At 44.9% G+C, this 16,210-nt stretch overlaps 2 protein-coding genes across 6 annotated transcripts in view; both read right to left on the bottom strand.

Moving 5' to 3' along the window:
- The window catches only part of B3GALT5 (beta-1,3-galactosyltransferase 5), a 113,366-nt gene that overhangs the window by 28,761 nt on the left and 68,395 nt on the right, over nt 1-16,210 (bottom strand). The window contains exons 1-2 of one of the 5 annotated variants that reach the window (XM_007968391.3): nt 14,291-15,016; nt 13,438-13,591 (exon numbers count right to left, since the gene is read on the bottom strand). The exons of the other annotated variants lie outside the window; for them this stretch is intronic. The gene's annotated coding sequence lies outside the window, so the exon portion shown is untranslated. Of the gene's footprint in view, nt 1-13,437; nt 13,592-14,290; nt 15,017-16,210 lie in introns of those variants that run through there. 5 annotated transcript variants of the gene reach the window in all.
- Nucleotides 1-16,210, bottom strand: part of IGSF5 (immunoglobulin superfamily member 5) — a 176,999-nt gene that overhangs the window by 150,625 nt on the left and 10,164 nt on the right. The gene's annotated exons all lie outside the window — the stretch shown is intronic.

Genomic DNA, 16,210 nt, shown 5'->3' with positions numbered 1-16,210 from the left:
TTTCTCAAAGCTTGTCCCAACTGGAACAGGGACAACAGGTCTGTATTCCAAGTCCAGCATGACTCCCCCAATTTGCCTCTTAGCCAGCAGAGACTTTGGAAGGAGCGAGTCCAGGAGGTGCTGCTGGTCTCCAGCACCTCAGTACGTCCAAGTCACCTCACACAGATGTGAAATGGGGAGACACCATGTGGTGGCAGCCACAGAGAGGCTCCACACACAGCAAACCACTGCTGGGGCAGCCCTCACTGGTTATTTTCCAGATGTGAGGAAACCAACGCATCCATCATGAACCACTACCTCCTGCTGGGAAAATTCTGATAAGGAAGAACTTAAGAAAAAGAAGCCATCTCTGGCTGAATCCATCAGGATAGGAGAATTTCCCGCTTCCCTCCAAAGGAAAAGAAAAGCTTGCACACGCAGGGCAAGACCTGAGAGTGATTTCCAGAAAAGGAGAAAAGAAAACAAAAACATCAGTTGAGAAAGTTGTCTCTGTTCCTGGACCAAACTGCATAGTAGGAAGAGGGCAACTGTACCTTTATATTCCTGCTGCCTGTGGTTATCAAAAACGACTCCAGGAATGGTCAGGAAAGTGTGATTTTGGACACAATAGAGTTGTCAGCAGCACGGTGAGTAGACACAGGCCAGCAGAGAAATACGTGGTGTCTTCCAGCCATGACTTAGGGAGCACGTTGCTAACCAGGCCATGCCTGATGCCTCCATTCCCTGTGGCTCATGCTCTTGACTATGACTGCATCATAATTTGGGCCAATCATCTGACACCACAACCCACTCCTGGCAGTGTAAGAAGAGTGAGAAGATAGGGGGGTGAGCCAGTCAACACACATTCGTCCCCCCAAGACAGTCAGTGCAGCATGGTGGGGAGGTAGAAGCCTGTGACCCTAAGGAGGCCAGGGCTGGGGTCTTCCAGTCACTCCTGCATAATCTTAGCAAATCATTTTTTCTCTCCCAACCCAAGCTCTCATTTTTAAAAGGTCACAATGCCCAATCTGAAGGTTGCTGTGAGAATTAAACGAAAGCGTTCACGGCACACGGTAGGAGTTTAATAAATGCTAGCTCCCTTTCCCTCCTTGTGCATCACAAGAACACAAGACATTCCTTCACCCCCTCCAGGAATATACGCCATCGTTTCAAATGTCAGACAGTGGTTCCGTAAGCCGCTGAAGCTGTACCTTCTCTATGCTTCCCATCACTGTGAACTTCGCACTTTTTGCAATGGAACTGTGAGAGGAAAATAAATCTTGGGACCCCAGACTCACTAAGCCAAAGGGAAGAGTCAAGCTGGCAGCTGGCTCATGCAAGCCTGCCTCCCATTTGGGTTCCTAAATAAGATGGCAACAAAGATGAAAAGCTGCATACCTCCCTCATATTTTGCCCACGAGGAAACTCCTGTGAGCCCCAAGCTCTTTACCCTACAGCATTTCTGTTAAAGTTCAACATGGTAATGTAAATTAATAGCTTATCTTCACAGGTGCGGGGGACATAGGACGGAACTCAGAGTCATCTCTTTGCCCGCCTGAAACAAATGCATCTGATTGTTTCCTCTGCCCTGCTGTCTACATTACCTAATGTAAAAATGCAGATCCACCGAGCCAGATAAAGGCATGAATGACTATTTACCCACCTCTCACATGAAAACTGCCTATTTCTTAATATCCTGCCCTTTCCCCTGTAAATACTGAAGACCTCAAAATCATCTTAGGAGAAAGGCACAGACCTGTCTCCCGGGCACCCATCCTTAACTTTCGCAAATAAATGTCCTGAAATGATTGAGACTTGCCTTGGTCATTTTCCTTGATTGACAGAACTGTCAGTGTCAGTCACTTCCACAAGAATGAATGATTTTTCTACAAAATAAGCCACAGAGAGGAGCAGGGAAAACTCACACTCCCTCTGCATACCAGCCTCGAGGAGCTGCGGGAAGGTCAGGGGAGCAGGCATGATCTCCCTTTGCCAAACGCTAAAGTACCTTTCCCTCATCAAGGAGCATCTCTACCCCATCTTTAAGCACACATAATAAAAAGCTTTAAAAATTTCAGCTGTCTCCTAGCAATCTGTGGCACGCTTCAAAACTCGGGAAGGAAGATGCTGACAGAGCAGAGAATGTGGGTACACTTCTTTTCAAACAATAACCCACAAATGAAAGAGGAAACTCAAATTCAACCAGAAGAAAAGCTCAATTGTTCTCCCATCCGCCTGTCACCTACATAAAACAGCTGCGAAAGCAGAGGCAGGCAAGGCAGCTGTTGCTGCCAGGAGTGTTAATGCTAAGGCTTTTCACACAGGCTTTTCTTTTCTTTTCTTTTTCTTTTTTTTTTTTTTTTTTTTTTTTTTTGAGATAGAGTCTCGTTCTGTCAACCAGGCTGGAGTGCAGTGGTGCAATCTCGGCTCACTGAGCCTCCACCTCCCGAGTCCAAGCGATTCTCCTGCCTCCCAAGTAGCTGGGATTACACAGGCGTGCACCACCATGACCAGTTAATTTTTGTATTTTTAGTAGAGATGGGGGTTTCGTCATGTTGGCCAGGCTGGTCTCAAATTCCTGACTGCAGGTGATCTGCCTGCCTCGGCCTCGCAAAGTGCTGGGATTATAGGCATGAACCACTGTGCCTGGCCCAGGCTTTTATTTTCATCAACATGAAACTGCATTGACAGGCTTTGTCAATCCTGCAACGCTGCCCATCTCCATCAGCGTCTCCACAAGGCCCTCGCCAATGGCCCCATTGAGTCCAGTTTAATATTTATTTCGTTGCATTCATGTAATGGACACAAGCTACCCCTCCCTACTGTGTCTATCCCATTAGTAAAGAACATTTAGAAAATCTTTTTTTTTTTTTTTTTGAGACAAGTTCTCACTCTTTCGCCCAGGCTGGAGTGCAGTGGCACGATCTTGGCTCACTGCAGCCTTGACCTCTCGGGCTGAAGCAATCCTCCTGCCTCAGCCTCCCAAGTACCTGGGACCAAAGGCGCAGACCACCATGCCCAGCTTTTATTTTCTGGTGGAGATGGGAGTCTCGTTATGTTGCCTGGTCTGTTCTGCAACTCCTGGCTTCAAGCCATGATTCTGCCTCAGCCTCCCAATGTGCTGGGATTACAGGCATAAGCCACCATGCCCAGCCAACAAAATATTTAAAATAGGCTATTTTGACTAAGACAAAATCAAAATTATCCCACTTCCTCCATATGTTAATCCATTTTAAAAAATGAGGAAAATGTTCTCGTCTGTATTTTCTAACATCTTCAAAAACAGCTGATCCTGCAAGTACTTTCCAAAGAAAGAGACACAGTAAACAGAAATATCCAAAAACAAACAAAAAAAGAAAGGTAAAAATTCAAATAGGAGGTATGTAAGAAGAGGAACCTCAATGTGTGTAACTCCTCAAGTCACCGTACCTCAACTGCTTTGTCTATGCAGGTCCCTAGGCCTGGAATGCCCTTCCATGCCTTCTCAGGTCGGCCATTCCTACATTCTTCACATGAAATGTCCCACCCTCTCCGTTTCCTCAAAGCAGAGATAAATAATTTATTACCGTTTATTACTAACTTTATATATGCTTCTTTATAGCAATCATTATATTGTAATATAAAGGACACTATTTTATGAATGCCACTGAAGCTGACCTTTGCTTTCTTCATTTGATAATTCTCGTGCCCAGCTCAGAGCCCGTGAACCCAAATGCAATGTACACTTGATGAATGAGTGGATGTGATGAGAAACCAGCCAAAGGAGAAATTAATTATTTAAACTGGAAGCATGTAACTTGGTATAGGGAAGATTTTCCTATGGAAAGTAACACTTACGGTGAAAGCTACTACAGAACACAGACAAGTCAAATGGGTATTCTACTGTGAAGAACCGGTGCCTCTTTACTTTTCATATGTAAAATGGGGATCATTAATTCCACTTGAAGTTGTGGGATTTGCTACCAAAACAGCAAAAGTCCTCTTAGGCTATCAAAGCATAGCGTTTAGAACACGAATCAAAAAAACTCCTGGACAGTCAGTTCTATACATCTCACTTTTACCAGGGATTTATAAAGCCTGAATTACGATTTATAAAGCCTGAATTATGTTCAGAAGAGAGAGGCCAGGAGAAAGAGCGCATATATTATATGATAGAATATATGAAGAATTATACGATGGAATATGAAGAATTTTCAATGTCACTTACAATGCTTAACATTTAGAAACCATGTCTCAGAGAAAGAAAAGACTAGAACAAGAACCAGTGGGTAGAAAACACTGAGATCAAATTCAATCGAAGACTTAACAATGGTTATGCAAATAATTAGTAAAATCTAAAGGTGGAATGAGCTATTCCAGAAAATAGTTAATTAATGCATCATGAAGATATTAAAAAACTTGGAATTCAAGCATTAAATGGACTGTAAAAGACTAGCTTAATTTTAAGAACTTTTTTTAATCTAAATTCCATAATGCTAATATTCTAGTTCACAAAGTTAGAGTAAGACTTTAGGGCATCAATTTTATATCACATTTCAGCTTTTCAAATTTTTTTATTTATTTTAATGCTTTAAAGAGACACCATTGGCACTTATTTTCATAAAATCAGTTTAACCGTGGAAATCCCAGGCATAAACACGGTTCTGTAGTGTTGGAAGCTAAAATACAATTGCTGTGGATTTTAACTTCATGTTTTTAATAATGTGAGATTTATCATGTTTGTAGTAGTGCATAACTCTAGCTAATACCCCAAACTTTCTTTACAAATGACAAACTACTTTTTGGCATCTTCCAACCTTGAAATACCCGTTCTCACCACAATATTTTACTAGAAGTCTTCACCATTCAACACAGCAAGAAAAGGAAACAAAAATGCAGCTGGGGTACAATGGTTCACACCTGTAATCCCAGCACTCTTGGAGCCTAAGGCAGTTAGATCGCTTAAGCCCAGGAGTTCGAGACAAGACCAGCCTGGGCAACATAGTGGGACTCCATCTCTACAAAACATAGAAAAAATAGCCAGGCATGGTGGCATGCACCCATTGTTCCAGCTACTCAGGGGGCTGAGGCAGGAGGATCGCTTGATCCCAGGAGATAAAGGCTACAGTGAGCCATGATCACACCACTGTACTCCAACCTGAGTGACAGAGCAAGACTCTTGTCTTGAAAAACAAACAAAAAAAGCATCCAGATTGGAAAGTCAATATTAAAACTGTCTTCAGTCTCAAAAAAAAAATAGAATGGATTTCATCTTTCTTGATAGAATCCACTTTGTCATCAAATAATTCATCTTTGCAAGGCCTCATAGTTCAGTACAAGCTGGGCAAATAATTGTTTAATTCCTTCAAAACGTGTTTAAGAATTTTTAAGGACAGGCCCAAATACTGACAGCCTTACAAGTATTCTTAAGGCGTTTTCCTGAATTGAGACACATAGATCCTGAAAAGAGCTGGACTTCTCACCTACGGTGCGAGAGCAACTGTTGACCCGGGGAAGAGGGTCTGAGCCAGGGAGCATGAGGGAGAAAGGGGCCTCAGAAGCAGGGATGGGTGCAACTAGGCTCCTAAGCAGCCACTCTCTAGGGTGACAAGCCAACCAAGACAGGAGGAGCAGGGCTGGTGGGACCCCCTGCTTATCAACCACAAGACACTGCCCACCACCTACAGTTATGATCGGTGGTTTAAACCACGCGCTCCACAGAGGGTCTGAACCAAACACAGGCAGCCTGGTTGCAAGGCTGTTTCTGCCTGTCACTAACAGTGAGAGCTCAGGTGAGTTATCTACCTTCTCAGACCTCCGCTTTCCTCAGCTGTCAAATGGGAATAACACCGTAAAGCCCACCCCCACCCTCTACCATGGCAGCAACTAGAGGAGCTTCAGGTATCCTTCTCCATGCCAGAGGCTTGCTAAAGAGCCCTCCAGGTACATTTTACAGTTATTTATTTACATTTTACAGTTACATCATTTACATTTTATAGTTACTGATTGACAGCTTGTTATTCAGCCCTTTACAGACCTTCTGTTCATGTGCATGAAGAGAGGAGACTCTAACAAGCCCTGCATCCCACAGTTTCAGGTTAGCTGCTAGGAGAGCTACAGGATGCAGGGGCCACTGACTTAGAAAATGCCAGATGCGGGCTGGGCTGGGTGCGGTGGCTCATGCCTGTAATTCCAGCACTTTGGGAGGCCAAGGCAGGTGGATCATGAGGTCAAGCATTCAAGACCAGCTTGACCAATATGGTGAAACCCCATCTCTACTAAAAATACAAAAATTAGCCAGGCATTGTGGCACCTGCCTGTAATCCCAGCTACTCGGGAGGCTGAGGCAGGAGAATTGCTGGAACCTGGGAGGCAGAGGTTGCAGTGAGCCAAGATCGTGCCACTGCACTCCATCCTGGGTGACAGAGTGAGACTCCGTCAAGGAAGGAAGGAAGGAAGGAAGGAAGGAAGGAAGGACGGAAGGACGGAAGGACGGAAGGACGGAAGGACGGAAGGAAGGAAGGAAGGAAATGCCAGATGCCTGAAGCTGCTTGCAAAGGAAACAGAATCACACTTCTGGAACATGTTACAACTTACCTTTCATGGTAGGCAAAGTCCGGCGACCTAAAGGAAGAGAGGTGGCACCTCACCTACAAACTCCATGGAGTATCACCTGTTTTGTTAGTTTAATGGGTGGCTTCCATCTACACGGCAGAAATTTACGTGGACCTTCCTTTCGTGGTAATGTGGGAGTGAGGCTGTGGGAAAGGGGTCCACCCAGCCCAATGTCTCAGCAGTTTTGTTATCTACTACTAAGACTGAAGAGCTGTACACGGGAAACTGGCTTCAATCAGCACGCAATCCACCCATCGCTCACTTCTCGCCAACAAAATCTGTTAGTCACACACCCCATCTCTGTGTCAACATGAAACGGGAGAAATTCCCTTGTCCCCCTCTCAGGGAGTGCGATGCGGGGAGTGGCTCGCTTCTTCTGTGTCCCGCTGCTCAAACCTCTAGGGGAGCACGCAGACGGGCAGGCAGTGTCTAGGGGTGAATGTTTACTGCTGCGGCCACAGTGGGCATGTGTTCCAGGGTGTTCTTTTAGTTTAGCTGTCCGTAGGAGGCTTCTGTTAGCTCAATCAGACCCCTGCCTTATTGCAAGGACAGAGGGCTTTCTGTATCTCTGGGTTCTTGCCTTGGTGTATCCGAAGAATCGGATCACATGTGGGCTTGGAGAATGAGTGCAAGGTTTTATTGAATGGAAGAAGCTCTCAGCAGATGGGGGAGCCAGGAGGGAGATGGATTTCCCCTGGAGTTAGGCCGCTGAATGGCCTGGGCTCTCCCCTGACTGCCCTCGCCCAACTCCACATCCTTCTGCCGATCGGTGGCCTGCAGCCTGCTGGTGCCTGTCGGTGCCTGTCTGTGCACCCCTCTTGAAGTCCAGCCACCCGTGTGTTCCTCCGCTGACGTGCTCCTCTCCACATCCAGCTACCTGCGTGTCTGCCTGCTGGGGTCCTGGGGGTTTTACAGGCACAGCGCGAGGATGCGGCAGGCCAGGGTGGTCTTGGGAAACGCAACGTTTCGGCAGGAAAACAAAAATGCCTGTCCTCACCTAGGTCCGTAGGCACAGGCCTGGGGATGGAGCCCTAACCAGGAACCATGCCCTTCCCCCTTCAGTATTATTTAAAGGGACCGCACCCTTCCCTTCCCAGCACTTCTCTTCCCCTCTTCCGTATCAGACATAAAAGTGAGAAATGACCCAGTGAGGCAAGGACATGATGACAGGTGGACCCAAAAGGCAACACCCCGACCCTGACTTGCTCCAGGAAACATCCAACCACAAAAAGTTTCCCGCTCCCCTCCCCCTAATAGTAAATAATCCTTCCTCTTTCAAAACGTCCCCAAAGGGCTCACCTGCTCCCTTGCAGCCAAACCATGGTCTGCGCAATGTACCCTAAGACCAATTAAGTCTTCCTGCTTCTAAAACTGACACCTGAAGAGAAGCTTGTCAGGTATTCCCTTTCGACTCTAGAAAAACCACTGTCCTCTCTAGCACCTCTGATTCCTGCTGCAAGAAAAGCCAGGCAGGTGGGTTCCCTGGTGGCAAGTTAATGAATCAATGACTTTTGTTCCTTTTGTCTTTGCAACCACAGCTGGGAGCAGTGCTGCTAGGTGTTCCCAGGAAATAAGCCCTGGGCGGGGCAGTCATCAGGGAGCCTGGGACGCACAGAACACAGCAGGACTGACGAACACCCAAGCAACTGTTTCCTGCATACGACAGGGAAGCAGTGAAGATTTTTCAGTTGAAAACATCGTAAGCCTCAGCTGGCTGATGTGACAAGAGCCTACACAGTGGTTTCATGCCAGCAAGGGTTGGACCAGGGTTACTTCGTACCTGATGGGCTTTGGCATGCAATGCCTGGTCTCTGCCCTCCAAAGAGGGAATGCACACAGACCCTCCATCTTTAGGATTCCCTGTAATGCCCATCAGCGTGGCCATGGCCCTGCTGGGAGGAAGGGGGCTTTTCCCCTCTCATGGAGCCGCAAGTGCAGGAACAGACATCTGCCACAATGACCCTAGAAAGGAAAAGGGAGGAACCAACAGTGCTCCTCGGTTTTAGGACTCGGAAAAAGTTACAGCTTTCCAGGTAATCCATGTGAAATTTAATTCAGAAAGTATGTGCTGGCCCCGTGTGCTCGGCCCTGATAGTAAATGTCCAAGGGGATCAAGAGGAGTACAGCACAGGTCCCCTGTTCTCGAGGGCAGAGTCGCTCCAAAAACACAGACACTAAGAGGAAGACACTTGCAAGCAACGGTCTCATGAATGAGAAAGACAACACGTGGCTCACTGTAAAAATGTGGTGCCACTGTAAAGGCTAAAAATCATGAGAAACAGCGGGTCCCTTCCACCACCACGTTCTGAGCACGCTCTGTGTGCTCTGCTCCCCAGCAGACTCTGGCAACACCAATAAAAAGAACGCCATTTGACCGCCACCAAGACCACACTGGAGACAACCTCGATCTTTCCTCTGTATGAAGGGACTGGGTGAGGAGAGTGATCACAGGGTCCTTTCCAGTCCCAGGATCCTGCGATCCTATACAGAAGGAAGGACTGGTCAGGCCAAGGACTCTGGTGGAAAACAGGGAATTCGTGGGCAACAATAAGGTGTGTGCACAGCCCCTCGAGAAGATGTGCCAGTCCTTATCTAAGCCACAAGAGCCTGTCTCCTGTGAATGCCATCATCTGGGGCTGCCTTGTTGGCCAGTGTCCTCTGGATTTGGTCATGGGGAAGCAACAACAGGGGGTTTGGATCTGGTCATTGGGAAGCAACAACAAGGAAAGCGGTTGGGGTTTCTCTTCCCAGGATGCCTCACCCTGGCTTCTCCTGGCTACAGCCACATTTCTCTGCTCAGCTCCTTCTTCACAGCCCCTCCCAGTACAGCTGCAGTTGCATGCCCTCTCTCCAGGCCACAGCATGGTCTCACTCTTGTTATCCTGGTTCATTCTGTTAAATTCTTGAGGAAGTTGGTATATCAACAATGGAGTGATGTCTCTTATGTGTCAAGCATTGCATTAAATTCTTTACATGCATTTTCTCAATTAACTTCACAATGATTCCATGTGCTATTATCATCCCTGCTCTAAAGATGAGAAACTGAGGCTTAGAGATATTGAGCAAATTGCCCAAGAGTAAACATTCCAGTACTTAACTTCTGTGGTTTATGGTGGATCATGTCCATGGATGGAAATTTCAGAAACTTGTCAGTTCCACAACATAAAATGTCCTATCCTAGTTGTGGGGACAAGAGAACGCAAAAGATACAGTCCCGGCCCTAGCAAAGATTCTAATCTTGGAGTATCAAAGGGAATAAAAAAGCTATGCAGAGAAGAAGGACAAGGAAACAGCACATGCACAGAACTGACAGTTGGAGGTGAATAAACACAGATCCCAGCATTTAGCCAGCTGGTCCCAGGAAATAGTTATGTGAGGATTAAAAGCATGGAAGCGGCCAGGTGCGGTGGCTCACACCTGTAATCCCAACACTTTGGGAGGCCGAGATGGGTGGAACTTGAGGTCAGGAGTTCAAGACCAGCCTGACCAACATGGTGAAACCCTGCCTCTACTAAAAAAATACAAAAATAGCTGGGCGTGGTGGCGCATGCCTGTAATCCCAGCTACTTGGGAGGCTGAGGCAGGAGGATTGCTTGAACCCAGGAGGCAGAAGTTGCAGTGAGCGGAGATCGTACCATTGCTCTCCAGCCTAGACAACAAGAGCAAAACTCCATCTCAAAAAAAAACAAAAAAAGAGCATGGAAGATGATCTCTATTCAGAAAGTAGTATAGACACAATAACAAACCATGGATGTCCACACAGGAAACTCAAATGCATCCATGATTTGCTAATATGGCAGAAGAGATTCTGAGAAGCAGCCATCCCTCCACAAGATCGTCTCTTGACTCACACACCTTCACTCTCTGTGGCACATCTTGCCCTCAACCTGCTATTTCCTCTAGTTGTGGGGAAAATCCATGGATTTCACCACACACAGCTACCTCCCAACCCTAACAAAAGATGACCCCCAAAATCTACAAACAAGCAAAAATCCAAATCCAAATATCAACACAGGTCCCGCAGGCAGGCCCACTCTTGAGAGACTGCCACTGTTAATTGCAATCATTGCCATTTATCTTACACTATCATGTCTTTTGGACTGTGGGCTTTTGGGGGCCTTCAATTTCGTTGCAGATGGCATGGTAGAACATTCTGATTTCACAGTGGGACATTCTTATAAAAAGTGGGTGATTTCTACCTTGAGGTGATGAATGCTTTCTTACGCCTGCCGTTTTCCTCTCTAGGGTGATTACAGAGCTTCCTCTGGCCTGCCATAACGCATTGTCTCTGGGAAAATGGGAAGATTTTACTGCCCCGACATGAACAGGGAATGTGCTTTGAGTTGTTTTTCTGATAGATATAGAGCAAACGTCATGACTTCTGTTTTTCAGGTTCAAGATCACCTGGCCTGGCCTGAAGCAGATTTCCAAGTTCAGACTTCGGGCAACACTTTGAGACCAAGATGCTCGGCCAGGATGAGAGAACCAGGCACTGACAGGGGAGTGTTAAGGCCCCCTGCAGCCCCTGCAGGGATGCAAACGCTGGCCTGCACAGCTGCCAAAAGACTCCACTTGAACCTCCAAGACTGTACAACCTAGAGTGTCATTTACAGATGTGAGCAGCCCCCGGGAAAACAGTAGACATATGAAGAGAGTTAGCAACCAGAAGGAAGAATTGGCCAGAGCCAACCAGCACAACAACGATGACCACAAAAGTGGACTAAATGCAAGAAACGAGAGGTGCAGCAGACAGTGATGTTCCCCACCCACCTCAACAGCTCCCAGCGTTTTCCCACCTCTGAAGTCGGATCGGAACATGGGAGCAGTTCTCACAAGTGGACTGCGAGAGGCCATTTCCCTCCCACACCACACTGGAAAAACACACACCCATTCCTTTCCCACCATCCTCCATTTCTGACCTTCCTCTACCTCTTAGGGAAGGAATTGAGTGTAATTTTTTTCAAATTCTGCATCATGACCCATTACTGCATCACCAAGTCAATTTAATAAGACCAGACATTGAAAAGAAAACAGAATTGGGTAGAATAAAATATTAGAAGGCCTGGGGAATGGTCAAGGCAAGTACTGTTTGGTGGGTCATATGTGTGTACTGAGTCATCAGGTAAAAGGAATTTACTGTGGTTCCAAAGAGCTTAAAAGTCACTGACTCAGAAGGAGAGCTGTGTAGTCAGTCATGCACAAATATTACAGAGGCCGACACCCAGTGCTTAGAGCTCCATCACATATCCCATCCTTGCCATTTGACTTTAATCAGCTTTCTTAAACTGCTAAGCCTCCATTTCTTCAAACAGAAAACAAGTTACACAATAATGAAGCCAAGGACTGTCTGGAGGGCAAAATATACCAAATATATGTGAAAGCAATTTGCACAATAGAAAGAACCTTGCCAATGTTAATAGCTGTTACCTTAAATCCATGCCTTTGCACAATCTGAACACTGGTTCTAGAATTAAAAGCTTCATTCTCTGTGGAAGGAATTTCAAGCACTGTTAGAAGGAGAAATCTGAGCCACTGAAAAGCTCTGGCTTCATCCATGGGTATGCAAGGGTTTCTGGTAAGTTTACAAAGAGTTTAGGAGATGTCTTTGTAGTCAATGCACTTAAGAAAGCAAATTATAACATCGCCGCTTAGAAACCAATTTCACAGTGGCCATTCATGTATAAGTATTGTGCCGGTTACAAATACTCTCACCCAGATGGTAGTTCAGAACTTGTCAAAGTGCCTCCATAGCAATATTCTGTTAACCATCTTGTACATCCAGGTGTCACATAAGCAAAGAACCAAGGAAAATGAATGTCATTACAAAAAATAACCTGTCTACATCCTCTTCCCCTTCTGGAGGAACCACAGCCACTATTTCCTTGCTCCTAGATCTAAATCGCTTAGCCTTCTATTAGAAGAGTGCAATCATCATTTTCCAGTGGAAATGTTCAGGTCAGGAAAAACTTAGCATGAGAATGATGAGATATTGCAACTGCCTGACTACAGCCCCAGGACTCACAGGAACCCCAGGACCTACTTAGCTCAGTGGGAAAGAAGTAGGAAGAGATACACAAAGGTCTGCTGAATCAATCATCTGAAATGTATAAGCTGGATAGACTGCATAACCATAAAACAAAGGCCACTTTCTCCCTGCATCCCCGGGCTCCATCCCTCTTGGCTCATTCCTTCCTCTCAAGGAGCACCCACATTTACACACCCATCCCTACCACCAGAATGGTCCAAGGGGATTTTCAAGCCACTCTAGTAGGAAATGTCCACATTCCAACATCCAGGCTTCCAGCCTGGTGAGACGGTGACTGCCTTCTTCACCAGGTCCAATGGATGAAGTTCCAGTGCATATTAATAATGAGGGATGCAAATGGTATTGATTTTTCTGTTAAAATAAGGGCCATTTCCTTTGTAAATTTCTACTCTATTAACACAAAATAAAATTTCACCCCCAAAAAACATTCAACAGACCTTACCTCAATTACCTGGCATCTCCTAGTCAGCCTCTTATTTTCTTTCCCTTCCAAATCAAGCTTCTGCCACAAAGAGCCTGTACTCACCACTCGTACCGCCTCATCCACCAAGTAATTAATCCTCAACCCACTGTACTCTGGCCTCCACTCCCACTGCTTATCTGAACATACCAAAGGTCACCAATAGCCTACTTGGGGCCAGACAATAGTTAGCATAGGAATATTCATATTCCTTTCCCCAGTCTCCCAAAAGTGCTTTTACCAGCTTGTTCCTTTTGCAGATTTACCCTAAAGGGTAAGGGAAGACACGGGAAATGCTGGAAAAGACAGACAGTTACCGGTAGAATAGAACAGGATGGACACGAAAAATAAGAGGTACCTGACATTCCAGCTCCATGCCAGCCATCAGACTGTCAGGTAGAACTTCTCAAAACCACAAGTCCAGTAGTTTCACTCCAACACTTGAAACTTCACAGTGGCAATCCATCACCTCCCAGTAGACACCACTCTCCCGTATAAGATGGCTTAAAGTCCTGCAAACACACCCTTTCATGTCAGATCTCCACACCGTGCTTTCTGTCCAGACTGCCCTGGAGCTCCTCTTAACGCTTTGATATGCAGCCCAAATGTATCCCCCTCAGTGACATTTCCCTGACACCTCCCCTAAAAAGCAGGCTTCACCAGCATCCCCTTTCTTGGTACCAACTCTATTCCTCGTAAATGCCTTCATATAGCTCTGTCGTATTCTAGTTATTAAGTTATGTCTCTCTACTTCTTTACTGAAAGTGACTTGGATACAGGAAAATATTTAAGCCTATCTGTTTAAATCTCAATACCTCATGCATGTCACATCATGGATGCTCAATAAACATTTACTTCCTAAATAAATATCAGCTTCCTAAAGTGAGTTAATAAATCTTCACTGTTATGGGTTGATTTACGTTCCCCTGAAATTCATGTGCTGAAGTCCTAACCCCAGTTACCTCAGAATGTGACCTTATTTGGAAATAGGATCTTTGCAGAGATAATTCATTAACAGAAGGTCATACTGAAGTAGGGTGGGCCGCTAATACAATATCCCTGCTGTCCTTACAATTAGGAGAAATTTGGACATAGACAGTCACACACAGAGAACACCACATAAAGATGACGGTGGAGATGAGGGAGATGCTTCCACAAGCCACAGAACATCAAATATTGCCATTAACCAGCAGAAACCAGGAGAGACGCACCTACCAGATTCTCCTTCGGCGCCCTCAGAAGAACTCACCCTGCTGAGACCTTCATTTCCAACTTCAGCCTCCAGAACTGTGAGACCATAAATTTTTGTTATTTAAGGCTTTCAGTTTGTGCTACTTTGCTATGCCAGCCCCGGCAAACTAATACATTTACTAAATGAAAACAATTTCTCAACACAGCTAATACCTGAATATTTGCAATGTGCCTTCTATGTACTTTGCTAAGCAGCAAATGCAGTAATAGCAACATTAGGTGGCATTATGTCCGTGCGTGCTTCCTCTCTTCTCTAGGAATATTTTGAAAGGAAAATGGTTTTTTGCATATGATTTCCCCCCAATCGATTTTTATTTCTGTCTGGCAAACACTCTTAAAGCAGAGACACTTATCAGAGGAGAGAAATGATGGGATGAAAGGCCTGAAGGCTGCTGAGGAAACATCGCCACTGAGCTGAGCCCTGCCCCACCCTCTAGTAGTCCTGCCTCACCTTACCTCCCCATGGCCTTCTCTCTTCTGGTCACCACTCTCGGCAAGCCCGGCTTTGAAGTGAATGCACGGAAACTACCTTCGCTGAAACCAAATGAGTTTCGCCCCACTCAATTTAACATGAAAGAAAACGCTGACTTGCAGACACCATCCTGGAGACAAGTGCAGGCCATCCCCTTGTGTATTTCACTGTTTCTCACTTGAAAGCATAAACGCAGCACAGATGCTATATGGGTTGATGGAGGAAGCCAGCAATATGTGAAAGAGAGACTGCACTCACCCAAGTCACTGATTCCCAAGCAGTTCCGAGTGAGTCGCTGTAATGGGCGTGGTGGAACAGTGTGGCCAGGAGTGTCAAAGGAGGTATTGAGAGACCTAAGACTCCGACGCTCAGAAAACCCCCCTCCAACCTTTGGGTTTCCTGCAGAATCTGCTTCCAGCTTCACTCACATTCACTTCACTCCAAATCTGGCTGCCAATACATAGTGTTTACTAAAGATAACTCTGGCAGGAAAATCACAGAGTTTAATGTGAAGTGATTCACAGCTAAAATATGACACTTTTTTAAAGCTCATTAAGATTGTGAATTAAGATTGCTAAACATTGATGGGTGTGTCAGAGAGGCCTCCTGTTCCATTTAAAACACGTCAGTTTTTTCACAGGTATCTAGCTTTGAGTGTGGGTTATTACAGAATATGCTGGGACCGTTTTCCCACAAAAACCAAAACTAGTCATTTGCTCTATAATTTTTATTGAGAATATATATTCTATTTAAATATATAGAAAAAAATTGGAAAGTTGGAAAAAATTCAAGCTTACACTAAAATAAGTGACTTATAAGTACCACTTTCAAATACTAAACATTTTCATTTTAAACCAGCATTACTGGTATTATACGTGCTTCTGTACATCAGTGTAACTGTACACAGACTTCAGAGAAAAATGATAGCCCATTTATACCAGTCACAAAACAATAAAACTAGGAATTAACGGTAAGTTTTATAAAGATCATTTTAAAATTCCAACCACTTAAAAATAAAGAAAATTAACTATGAGGTCAAAGGAGAAATGACATGTGCAATAACAGATTATTTAGAAAAGAAAACTAATGAGAACACTAGATATGATTCCTTTAATGTATTCAAAGTTGCTTTCAGAGGCAGCTTTAGACTTAAGCATGTTCATTATGAAAGAAAGAAAAAGACTAAGCTCTCAAAGAATTTAGAAAACAAATTCTAAGAAGTTACAGAAAGTTATAAAAAGTTTTAAGAAACTAGCAGGAATAATAAAATTAAAAAGCAGGATTGAATTAATTCAAATATTAAAACATAATATTACTGATAAATATGCACTCACACTCTAAAATGGATTAAGCTCCAGTGTATCTAATCAGTATAGAAAAGAAAAAAGAACAAGAAAAATGAGAAATA

This window comes from Chlorocebus sabaeus, chromosome 2 (genome assembly GCF_047675955.1).
Source record: "Chlorocebus sabaeus isolate Y175 chromosome 2, mChlSab1.0.hap1, whole genome shotgun sequence".
In the NCBI taxonomy this organism is placed as follows: Eukaryota; Metazoa; Chordata; class Mammalia; order Primates; family Cercopithecidae; genus Chlorocebus; species Chlorocebus sabaeus.
Note: the sequence above shows the minus strand (reverse complement) of the source record. Positions and strands in the feature narration are given on the sequence as shown.